At 42.9% G+C, this 10750-nt stretch overlaps 1 long non-coding RNA gene across 17 annotated transcripts; it reads left to right on the top strand.

The window, feature by feature from the left end:
- The first annotated feature begins 2383 nt into the window (after window positions 1-2383).
- Window positions 2384-10399, top strand: LOC119324458. 17 transcript variants are annotated; one of them, XR_005156969.1, is made up of 9 exons: window positions 2384-3061; window positions 3371-3480; window positions 3882-4001; window positions 5160-5324; window positions 6202-6306; window positions 6764-6931; window positions 7036-7108; window positions 8606-8701; window positions 10338-10399. It is a non-coding gene; the product is annotated as an uncharacterized LOC119324458 (long non-coding RNA). The 17 variants fall into 17 exon arrangements; XR_005156967.1 differs by having other exon boundaries at window positions 10332-10385; XR_005156968.1 differs by lacking the exon at window positions 10338-10399 and adding an exon at window positions 8891-10119.
- The last annotated feature ends 351 nt before the right edge of the window (window positions 10400-10750 follow it).

Below are 10750 nucleotides of genomic sequence, written 5' to 3'. Positions count from 1 at the left end.
GGGGGCGGGGCACTATACTTTGTGTGATAAACACGGTGTACATATGGAACATGGTTTAGATTGAATATATAGTTAGTACATCAAATGTACTATTATTTGGAATCAACATCAAGTGTATTCAAAAAATAGAATTCGAGTTCATGTAGTACACATAGTTCATATCAATCTCTATAGTAATCATGTGGTGTGTTATTAAGGTAATACATGAATTATGGTTGAAGTTGGCAACAATCATGATTGTAGATTCTTATTGAAATAGAGAAACGAATTCAAATTTGGTTCGAATTGCAGCGATATTATAGACATTTGGAATGCACTAAAATGTTGATATGAGTAGGTCGTTGTATGCATTATACAGCAAGCGAAAAAATTTAATTGGTCATAACATGGGTTCATACTCCCTCCTTCAATCTATATAGGGCGTATTGAGATTTTTAAGACCGTCTTTGACTATTGACAAGATTAATAGTACATGACATGCACAATGTGAAAATTATATCATTGAAAGAACCTTTCACAGACGAATTTAATGATGTGCTTTGTGTAAGTTGCATGTCATATATTATTGCTCTAATATTTGGTCAAAGTTAGCATCGAAAAATGCATTATGCCCTATATAGATGAAAGGAGGGAGTAGCTTTGAATAGCATTTGTATAGTAAAACTGGGCAAGACTCTCTCTTTGTGTGGTGTGAATAGTTTTATTTTTTGTTTTCTTTTTGGTTGAGAGAAGTGCGAATTGATTTGGTACGTACAAGTACAATATTACTATATTTTAGGCTTGTCCCTAAAATTCAACCCGCGGCTTGTTATATCCCGAAAATTCAGATATCGTGCTCCCAAAACTGGCGCCTTCACAACCCGCGCCTTGCTATCCCGAAATTACAACGCGAGCGAAAACTCCCTCCAGCTGCCAAATCCTGACACGCGAAATCCCCCTTCTAACCCTGAGCCGAAAGGGCCGCTAGTTCAAATCGGTGGGGGGTACTTTTGTAACACACCCTACATTTTGGACAAGCGCGTCCCTAAGTCATGCTTCACCCCCTCCTATCGCCCCCTTTTCGCCATTCAAAATCCCAGGCCGCCATAACCTATCCGCTCCAGCCGCGAAACCCCACCCTCCTCCGTCCGCCACGTCACCGCTGCCCAGCCGGAGCCTCTTCCCCGACAATGTCGTCCACCGCAACAGCTCGATGTCCCTCGTCTACCTCTCCGGATGAGGATCCGTCGTCCATATCGTCGTCCCGCCGGTTCAGCCGCCCCGTCCTCCACCTCCAAGGAGCTGCTCCGATGATCGCCTCATCTATCGTGGCTGCAACATCCCCACAGCGCCGCCTTAACCTGCTCCACCAGAACCGCGACATCCTCACCGACTCCTCGTACAAAGCCGAGGCCTACTCGGCGCCACCAAAGAGGTTGTACACTCATCACATTGCACCTTCTCCTTAACTCGACCTCCCGGCATTGATGGTGCTCCATACCGCACCCCCATGGAGCGGCTACCTTGATGGTGCTCCATTCCACAGTAAATTTCAGTTTCGACAGTTAAGTTCAGAGTCAACAATTTTTACCTCATCTGTTGTAGTCAGGTGGTTTTTGGTGATGTAAATTTTACATCTATTTTACATCATCTATTGGAGAAGCTATTAGAATCCCACTTGAGATTGACGATGTCTGTCTTTTGCTGCTTCAGCCTTGACGTCTTACGGCTCACCGGAGCTGCTCCAACGACAGAACGATCTATCACAATAAAGCAGTGCTCTAGACGCTGTCTACAGATTCCTCATATCTTCCTCCACACCTCCGACATCCACCTCTACCTCAACTGCTTAAGGGACCAACCCAATGATGTTGAGGTCTACACGGCTACGGCAAAGAGGTTGTACACTTGTTGCATCACTTATTACTATACATTCATGTCGATCCATTAGGGCTATTTTGGTTCAACGGAAAAACATAGCAATAGGGAATTTTCCAATGGCACTCTACTATTCAATTATTCATGCATTTTGTTGAAAGGAATGAAGCAAAACATCCACCTGGACCTACTTTTCAAAATCCTATGCATGAAAACAAGACCAAGTGCATTAGTGGCAGAATAACATTTAAAACAATACAGAGGCTAGCCAACTCACCTCCAGGATGCTCCCCCGATTTCAGCCTTCGTTGCCGTTGGATGGTGGTCAAAATAGTCTTCTACATGATCTGGAACGTCGGATGGTTGCGCTGCACGTTTTCACCGCATGGTAACCTCGCATTGGCCAATGACGTGTGGGCTCATGCGATGTGCTGGTTTGCTGGGTCAACCATTTCGTGGTGCGTGCACACCCTGTCCCTACACGCCGCGTACACATCGCGCCGTTTGCGGGAGATCGTGCGAGAGCCACACCCATTGGTCACCGCCCCGCACAAACCCTACCCTTTCTAGCGCTCCCAAATCGATGCAGCCGCCTCCCCTCTCCCTCCCTTCCTCCCCAAATGCGCCGGCCGCCTCCTCTCCACCTGTCGCCTCCCCTCTCCCTCCCTTCCTCCCCAAACACGCTGGCCGCCTCCTCTCCTCCTGCCATACCGCGTCCCTGCTGCCCCCATGGCCTCTTCAGGAGGCACACCCCTCCATGGTGCGGAGCAGCAGACCACGATCTGGATGAGGAAGAGGAGATCCGGGCGCCCCAACGGTGGATCGATCGATGCGAGGTGACGACGAGCTCCTTTGGACGTGGGGGAGCAGCGAGGCCGGAGATCCAGTCGGCGCATGCGGGTCCAAGCTGCAGCGCTCCGGTCCCCAAGCCGCCTCCAGGCTCGCTTCCTCCATCCTCCCGCATCGATCGCACCCCTCCTCCCGCATCTCACCCATCTCGATGGATTGCATGCGGACACAGAGGCGAGGTTCTCCGGCGGCGGCGGGAACCTCCAGGTAGAGAGCGACCCCATGGATCCGTCCCTGTAGGAGAGAAGGAAGGAGAGGAGACAGGCCATGGAGATGGGATGAGTGCGCGACCCCAGGATTTTGCGCTGTCATCTTCTTTTGCCGGTCGGGGCCCTGGAAGAGCGACACCAGCCAGGTAGGCCTCTCCCTCCTCTCCATACTCCACATGAGGTGTGCAAGTCACCACCATGACATATCGTCTCTGCTCTCGCGGTTCTGCCATACTTGCAGCGTGTGTGATGTGTGCGTGCTTACTGATGTGTGGCAATTTCTTAATTATAAGTCCCGGTTTATGCACTTTCTAGAAGGATGACAGTGAGGAGGGGCTAATTTTCCTCGGAGAGGACCCTAACTGAACTTTGTATCAAAGCTTTGTGTGTGTTTCTCCTTAATCTGTGTGTAAATTCAGAGTTCTAATCACCATCCTGGTGTTTGCTGGTTTCAGGCATTGTATGGGATGGATCTATCATGCTGGGATTAGTTGTAAACTTCCTTGCTGAACCCTACAGGGAGCAATGCATCCCCAGTTTGCTTCCAGAGAAGGAAGGGGAAGAGGTGAACCTGCTTGTTCTTCATTGATTCCTAAATAAATATCTAATCTGTAATATTTTGTTATATCTATGCTTAGTTACAATTACAACATGGGGCTTCAAGTGTCTATTACTGTGGATCACCAATATTTTGTTATATCCGCGCATTTCAGTTATGACTAAGTGCCACACCAATGAATGTGAATGTCTGTTTAGGTAATAAGTATCATCATTAGCAATTTCGTTTGTCCCCATAGTCTATATGTGTCCCATGTCCTTTCAGTACCTTCTGCTATTTTCCTGCATTTTCGCGTACCATGCTGCAATGCTGCATTAGTTTTTGGCCGAAACTTCTTGCCTAGATATGGCCATTTTATTTTTGCTACACCATGGTTAGTTAGCTGAGCCATTTAAATACAATTTCAGGGTTTTATTGTTGCTGCTATTCCTCATGGATATTCAAGAGGCAACTTGGCACCTAATGTCAGCAACGTGCTTATCGGTGACGAGGGAAATGAAAGAAGGCTGTAATGGAATTTGTACTAGGTATGTTTCTTCGTCTCCTCAACTCTCTCAATCTTCATCCCAATTCCCGCCTATAGAGATTGATATTGGTCTGTATCTAGGTTCAAATATTTTCTTCCTTACATTAAGCAACTTCCCTCAAAAAATAATGTTTCATCGTTGTGCCTCTAAAAAATCGTTGTGCCTCTTACAGACTATAGTACCTATTACAGACTACAGCTTACCTGTAACTCCAAGTCCTATCATAATCTTGGTGGAATCTGAAAGACATAAAGCATATGTACCAATAGACCAAAAAATCCCCTCTATTGTAAAATAAAAGAATTAAGAACTTAATAGTATGTAGAAAATAGTTGTATTAGTTGAAACACCATTGTAAAGAGCAATTTCAGTTCATTGAAGATTCTGTCCCTTGTGGTAGACATTCTTTGCAAATTCTTTAGCTTAATTGATGTGCACTCGTTGTAATTTTCAGTAGCAAGTGCATCACGTATTTGGTTAATGCATTGTTTTTTCTTTTCCATCCATAATGGTATTTGAAGACAACGAATTAGTATGAGATGCTTTGGGGGGGTTCAAACACTTGGGTAAGATTAAACACATGTGTTGAATTGGCAGTCCTTCATCCAAATTTTCTTGATAATGATACACCATTTGGCGACAAGTTCTCTACAAAACTGGTATTTTTATGACACATGGTCGTGTAGCTGTGATCAGAGAACTTGTTAAGATATAGTGGGAAAGGGACCAGAAATGCGGTATGTATGACCGAAAACATCCCGAACAAGTGAACATATGGTTGTTTATTATTTATTATGCTCTATTTTTAGGAAACTATCTGAACTCTTCTGAGGGTTGTTCGTTCTCTATTGTTTTTCTTTAGAAGTTTCTCCACGATGGCACTTTCCACCTAGAAAGAGCATCAAGGCCGGCGACCCCGTTTTTGTTAGGATGGAAGATAAATTATCGTTAATTGTTTTTGATTTCCTTTATTCCGTAAATGGCAATACAAGATATGTTTGGGCCACATGATTCTATTCCAAAAATTTAAACAACTTAGCAATTAACGGTGCATCTGTTATGTATTTGTTTATAATGAGCTCGACTATTTTGCAACATATACTGCATTTCCAGGGGTAACCCTTTTGCTTATTTATTTTTTCGCTATGCTCTCTGAAGATCAGATTTTGGCCATATAGTTTCCAGTGTCTGGAAGTCTAAAACTGAGGATAGGGCAGATTGTTTTGATTCCAATTACTTGGAGATCTTGTGGCTTGCTGTCCCTGGATCAGTCAGACCTACGGCAGCATCAACTCGTTGATCCTAGAGGCCATGGTTCTCGAGGTAAGAAATATAAGCACACTAGAGAGAATCCCTGTGCCATATGAACAAATCTCTTTCTCATCGATGCAATCTCTTCATTTAAAACAATAATGAGGCTAGCCAACTCGCACGGAGAAGGCTCCCCCGATCGCTTCCGTCGATGGCCGTTCAATCGTGGTCAAACTGGTCTTTAGTTTGCTTCCCATCTTGCTTCCATGTTGGATGCTGACTTAGATGTCATCCTACTTAGCTCATTAGTTTGCTTCCCATCTTGCTTCCATGTTTTTTCTTCACCATGTTATCTTTAGCCTTCCACGCCACTGATTTGGTTGGTTTATTTCCTTGCATAGTTCTCCTTGTTTGCCACTGATAAATACAACGATTATGTGATGTCTGTATTTATTGTTTTAGCTAATGTGTCTCTTTTATTATTATTATTATCCTCTATGGTTAATCACACATTTCATTGTTGTGCTTCGGAGTCTATGGTGTACTGCATGCAACCTGATACAATCCGCAATGGTTAATAAAACTAAATATGATAGCAAATGAAAACTATTGTGATGAATTGAACTATGATGGAGACATAACAAAAGGCGTACAATAACTTCGAACTTTATTCCACTGACGAGATGTGTCAAATTTATTGTAAACTATGTTCTAAATTTATTCCACTGACAAGATGTGTCAAATTTATTCAATGTTTTTTGTATTGTGGTCGATGCAGTCCCAAGACTAACGTTGGAATATTCATGTTTTATAGGCCAATATAGATTTCTCAATGTATCATTTTGGCACTGTTTGACTGCTGAACAATATTGCCATGCTGATCATTTCTCATGTCTTTGCAATTTTTGGTCTTTGTTTTGATTTGGTTGTGTGGTGTGCTTTTATCTAGGTGAGTTGACTTGCTGCTTGGTTGGAGATGTTGATGTCGTTCGAGACGCCCGCTGGATTCACCCTTCTCAAGGTTCTGAATAAGGGAAAGCTCGACAAGGACGAGGTGAGTGTTCGTCACCACCTCAGCTCTTGGTTTGGTTTGGACTACTCGTGTTTTTTTATTTTGACTGCAAAATAACTTCTCTTTTCAACACACTTAGTACATGATCTAGCAATCACATTATAATAGAGTAAGTGAGAAAAAGCTCTTTATTTAAATGACCAAGAATCCGTGGTGTGCTCCTGAACTGCAAGGAACACTCCACTACGAAACTCACTTAAGCAGGCTGATAGATCAATGCTAATTTCGTTATTATTATTTTTTATTGCCTAAGCGCCGAACAAGCACTCTTGCATTGGAGATGCCCTGATTAGATTCTTCTACAAATTTGTCCCAATGCATAGCAGGCTAGCATATTCGAAAACTGAAATTTTGAATGACATATAGCAGGATATGCATTTATTCCTACTCATATCTTATATGGACAAATAGATCTAATAGTTGGCTTGCTTGCTTGCAGTGGTACAGGTATGATCTTCATGGAGCTAGCCATCATTGGATTTGGTAATACATAATCACTTGTTCAGAGAGCCCAGGGTGAGAAGGGACGAGCATCTAGAACACCACCACCTACTAATCAGTGAGCTACTATCTATCTTTGAATGAGTTACTTAACAAGAGAAGGCAGGTAGCAATAGCACACCTGCAATCTCAATGTTTACTAATTATCTATTTCTAAATTTATTCGTTCCAGCTGCTCTAAATCTGGGTGTTTTGCTTGCTGCTTTATAGGAGTTTCCTACCTTTCTTCTGCAAATCTGGAATGCCTTTATGGCATGATCATGTGAAAAAGTACCTTGATGCAGTAATGGATTTGATTAACACTGGTTACTCTGTTTTCACGAATTACTATCCAACTGCAAGTCTGTTCTATACCCTAAGGCCCATGTAAATCTGATAGAAGATTAAGCTATTTAATTTTAATTAAAAAGGATAATATTCTTTCAGTTGCTTGAATCTGTCCAGACCTGAAAAATACTTATACTTTGAAAGCTTGATATATGAGTATGTAATTTTACAGGTATGTAAATAGCCGACAATGTTATTGTTCAAATGTACTCGAGCCAGGTTTTCGGTGTTTCATTGCAACCAAAAGAATTAGTAATATTTTTTTGATGAAAACATGGTAACACTTGTCGGTGTTGTATAATAGGATTTTTAATTAGTGGCATAGGAATTTTTTCCCTAAGATCCACTATGAAGTTGATTGAAAGTCCATTTTCCCTAAGATCCACTATGACAACGAAAAAGATTTCTGAAAACTGTGTCACCATAAATGTCCATCATTGTCCATAGCAGTCCCAAGCGGAAAAAAAATCCTACACGACCGAGTTGCATGGACCCGATCGTGAGACCCACTCCAGCGCTCGCCAACTGTCCGTCCGAATCTTAATGCAACAGGCGTCTCCTTCCCCGCTTCCCTGTTTCACTCCTTATCTCCTCCAACACACCCAAAATCCAGTCGCTGGTCATGCCATTCTTGCCACCGCTTGACGGCACGGCGCGCCCGCACCACTTTCCCCTGGGAGCCTTGCCGCCAATGGTGCCGGGCGCGGTGGTCGCCCCCGCCTCATCCCCCTTCCCTGTTTGCAAATCTAGATTGAAACTCAAACCATTTATTCTGCTAGATATGCTTGTACTGAAATTATTATCTTATACATTGACAGAGGATGGAAGAACCAAAAGGTAGTTGATCAGCAGGATGGCAAGAGGAAGACAAGAGCCAAATTAAAGTTTGTTTCTGTGCATGTCTGTATCTATCAAGATTCAGTGCTATGTAGAAATGTCCCTGAGATTTGTTTCCCTCAACGAGACCAAACAATCAGGAACACAAGTAGGATAGTTGATGCTTTTTTCATTTTTCTTCTGATAAAAAGGAATCTTCATCTGCCAAGAATACGGCCTACAAGCATGTATGCCTAATTACCTATATGTTGATTTAACGAACTCACATACATGTCCATTTCTGAAAATAGTTTACCCATCCTCAAACATATAACTTGTGTGTTGTTGCTTTCCATTATATTGAGAAAAACATAAGTTTCATTGGACCTTTTATTCATTCAGGAGCTCTAAATGACACCGTTGTATTGGCAACATATTCAGTCATTTCGGAACATCTTTCAGAGTCATTCTAGACTATTCATGACAAATTGTTGGTGTGTGCTGTAAAAAACTAAAAAAAAGGCAGTTCATGTTTATTTTTCTTCTGAATTTTGTTCCCCTATAAGATGTGGCCTACTGTATACTCTTGGGATAAATGAGTTGTGACGTTTGTTGTTGTCCACTATTTTCTTTGCAGTTTCCCTGGTATGTTGTCAACAATTTGGCGTGAACATTCCAGGCTTGTCAGAGACAAATTCATAAGGTTTGACAATACATGTTGGCCAATTGTCAGGTAACAAAGCAAGCATATAGTTACAGAACAAAAATATATAGTCATTTTTATTTTCCAACAAGTAAATGGCAGCGACAGAGTGGCACCCAGCCAACAAAGGATTTGAGGCCGATCAATACCCTTATGCCAATATACATGGTTCAGTTCTGGACCACAACAGTTCACATTTTTGTTACTGAAAACCCTCAGGGCCTCACCTATCCATGATGGTTGAAAGAAGTGGTAGAGGAAGATACCACACAGGCTGTTACAAAACTTATCGCTGGACCTATACATCACACATTGATCTTCACATCCATGCCCTCGACAATAAAGGGGATCAATCGCGTGATGGATGGGCAAGAGTTTGTTTCCATGGTCGACTACGCAGCGTCACTAGGATGCCCGATGGATAGCCGTTGTGCCAGCTCCGAGGTGCCATGTAGTTCGTCGCCATGGCTGACTTCACGCGTGACGGAGCAGATGGATGGGTAGCCCGTGGTGGTACATCAGGGACGACGTGCCGCACGGCCGCCGCCGTGCCGTCAGGCGGTGGCGAGAATGACATGACCAGCGGCTGGATTTTGGGGGCGTTGGAGGAGATAAGGAGTGAAATAGGGAAGTGGGGAAGAAAACGCCTGTTGCATTAAGATTCGGACGGGCAGTTGGCGAGCGATGGGGTGGGTCTCACGATCGGGTCCATACGGCCCGGTCGTATAGGATTTTTTTTCTATCTCATGCCATATTAATTTCAGAAGAATAAATTCTTATTCAGATGTTCATTGTGTTTTTATGTACTGTTATATCTAAAAAAGCAAGTTTCAGCTAAAACCAAAGCCGTGGTAAAGATACTCTTCACACCTAGGATATATGTATATGTTCATATTGCTCTCTACGCCATTTTGTTACCCAGCTGACGAACTGAGAAAGAAAGAAAAGGGATAGACAGTCTTCGCTGGCTTTGCCCCCTGCCGCTTCATATTCAGCTCCTTAGGGGCCACAAGCATCGCTCTACGTGGGTTGGGCTAAATAACATATGGGCTATCCTAATACCTCTTGATCCCTATATCTTCGTATATGCACAACAAAGACATGTTTTTTCTTAGGTTTCTTGTCTTTTCCCCTCTTTTTTTGCAGGAAAAATATACACGGCCAGGTTTCTCATCATGATAACCATGTTTCCGAACTTGCTAAAAAAAATACAACGATGCCAACTTTACTCTCTCATCATAGTGCCCATATTTTCAAACTGAACATATGCATATCATGCAAAGTTTCCCTTTTCCCATAATATTATTTAACAACGTAATAAACATGTTTAAAAAATAGCATGATTTAGTTGAAGGTTCTTGCAGCATGAAACTATTTTCATCGACAACATGTCTTCAGCAGGTCTCTGCGCCATTTGGCGCAACGGGTCAACTAGTTCTAACTGTACATGTTTTCATATGGTTTCACTTTAATTTGGTCATGTTTCTTTGCATTCCTCCGCTCTTCCAATTCCTGTAAACCAAACACCCAAGTTGACAGAAATCCTGTGTTTACAAATGCTCTGTTTACCATGTGCATTTCTATCCTATTCTGGTGTTTTTTCTATCCCTTCGTTTTTAGAATCATGCAAGCCAAATGTGCCCTTACAGAATAACTTCAGTTACAGGTAGGTGTCGAAGGGAACTTTGTGTGGTTTGTTCTGCTCCTGCCGCGATGTCGTCCACCTCACCTGAGCTGCTCCATCGACAGAAGCATCCACCAAACCAGATATCATGTCTCCTGACCGTCTTTCGCCGCCTCAGATCTCCTTCCCTGCCACCGGCACCCACCGCAACGGCATCACCATCATCGACTCAGCAGATGAACCTGAGGAGTACACGGGTCCACAAGAGAGGTCACACTCTTTTGTTTCTTCTTATGTTATGCACTGCTTAAAATTACCTGCTATTTTATCATCCTGTTCACCTCTTGGACTCTCAAGTCAGGTCCAAATTAATGTTCAAACTTGAGTTCTGAATTAGCTGTGGGGCACATATCGAGGCAGCAATGAATAGTATGCCTGTCTAATATCTGGTTCAC

This window comes from Triticum dicoccoides, chromosome 1B (assembly GCF_002162155.2).
Source record: "Triticum dicoccoides isolate Atlit2015 ecotype Zavitan chromosome 1B, WEW_v2.0, whole genome shotgun sequence".
Lineage (NCBI taxonomy): Eukaryota > Viridiplantae > Streptophyta > Magnoliopsida > Poales > Poaceae > Triticum > Triticum dicoccoides.
Note: the sequence above shows the minus strand (reverse complement) of the source record. Positions and strands in the feature narration are given on the sequence as shown.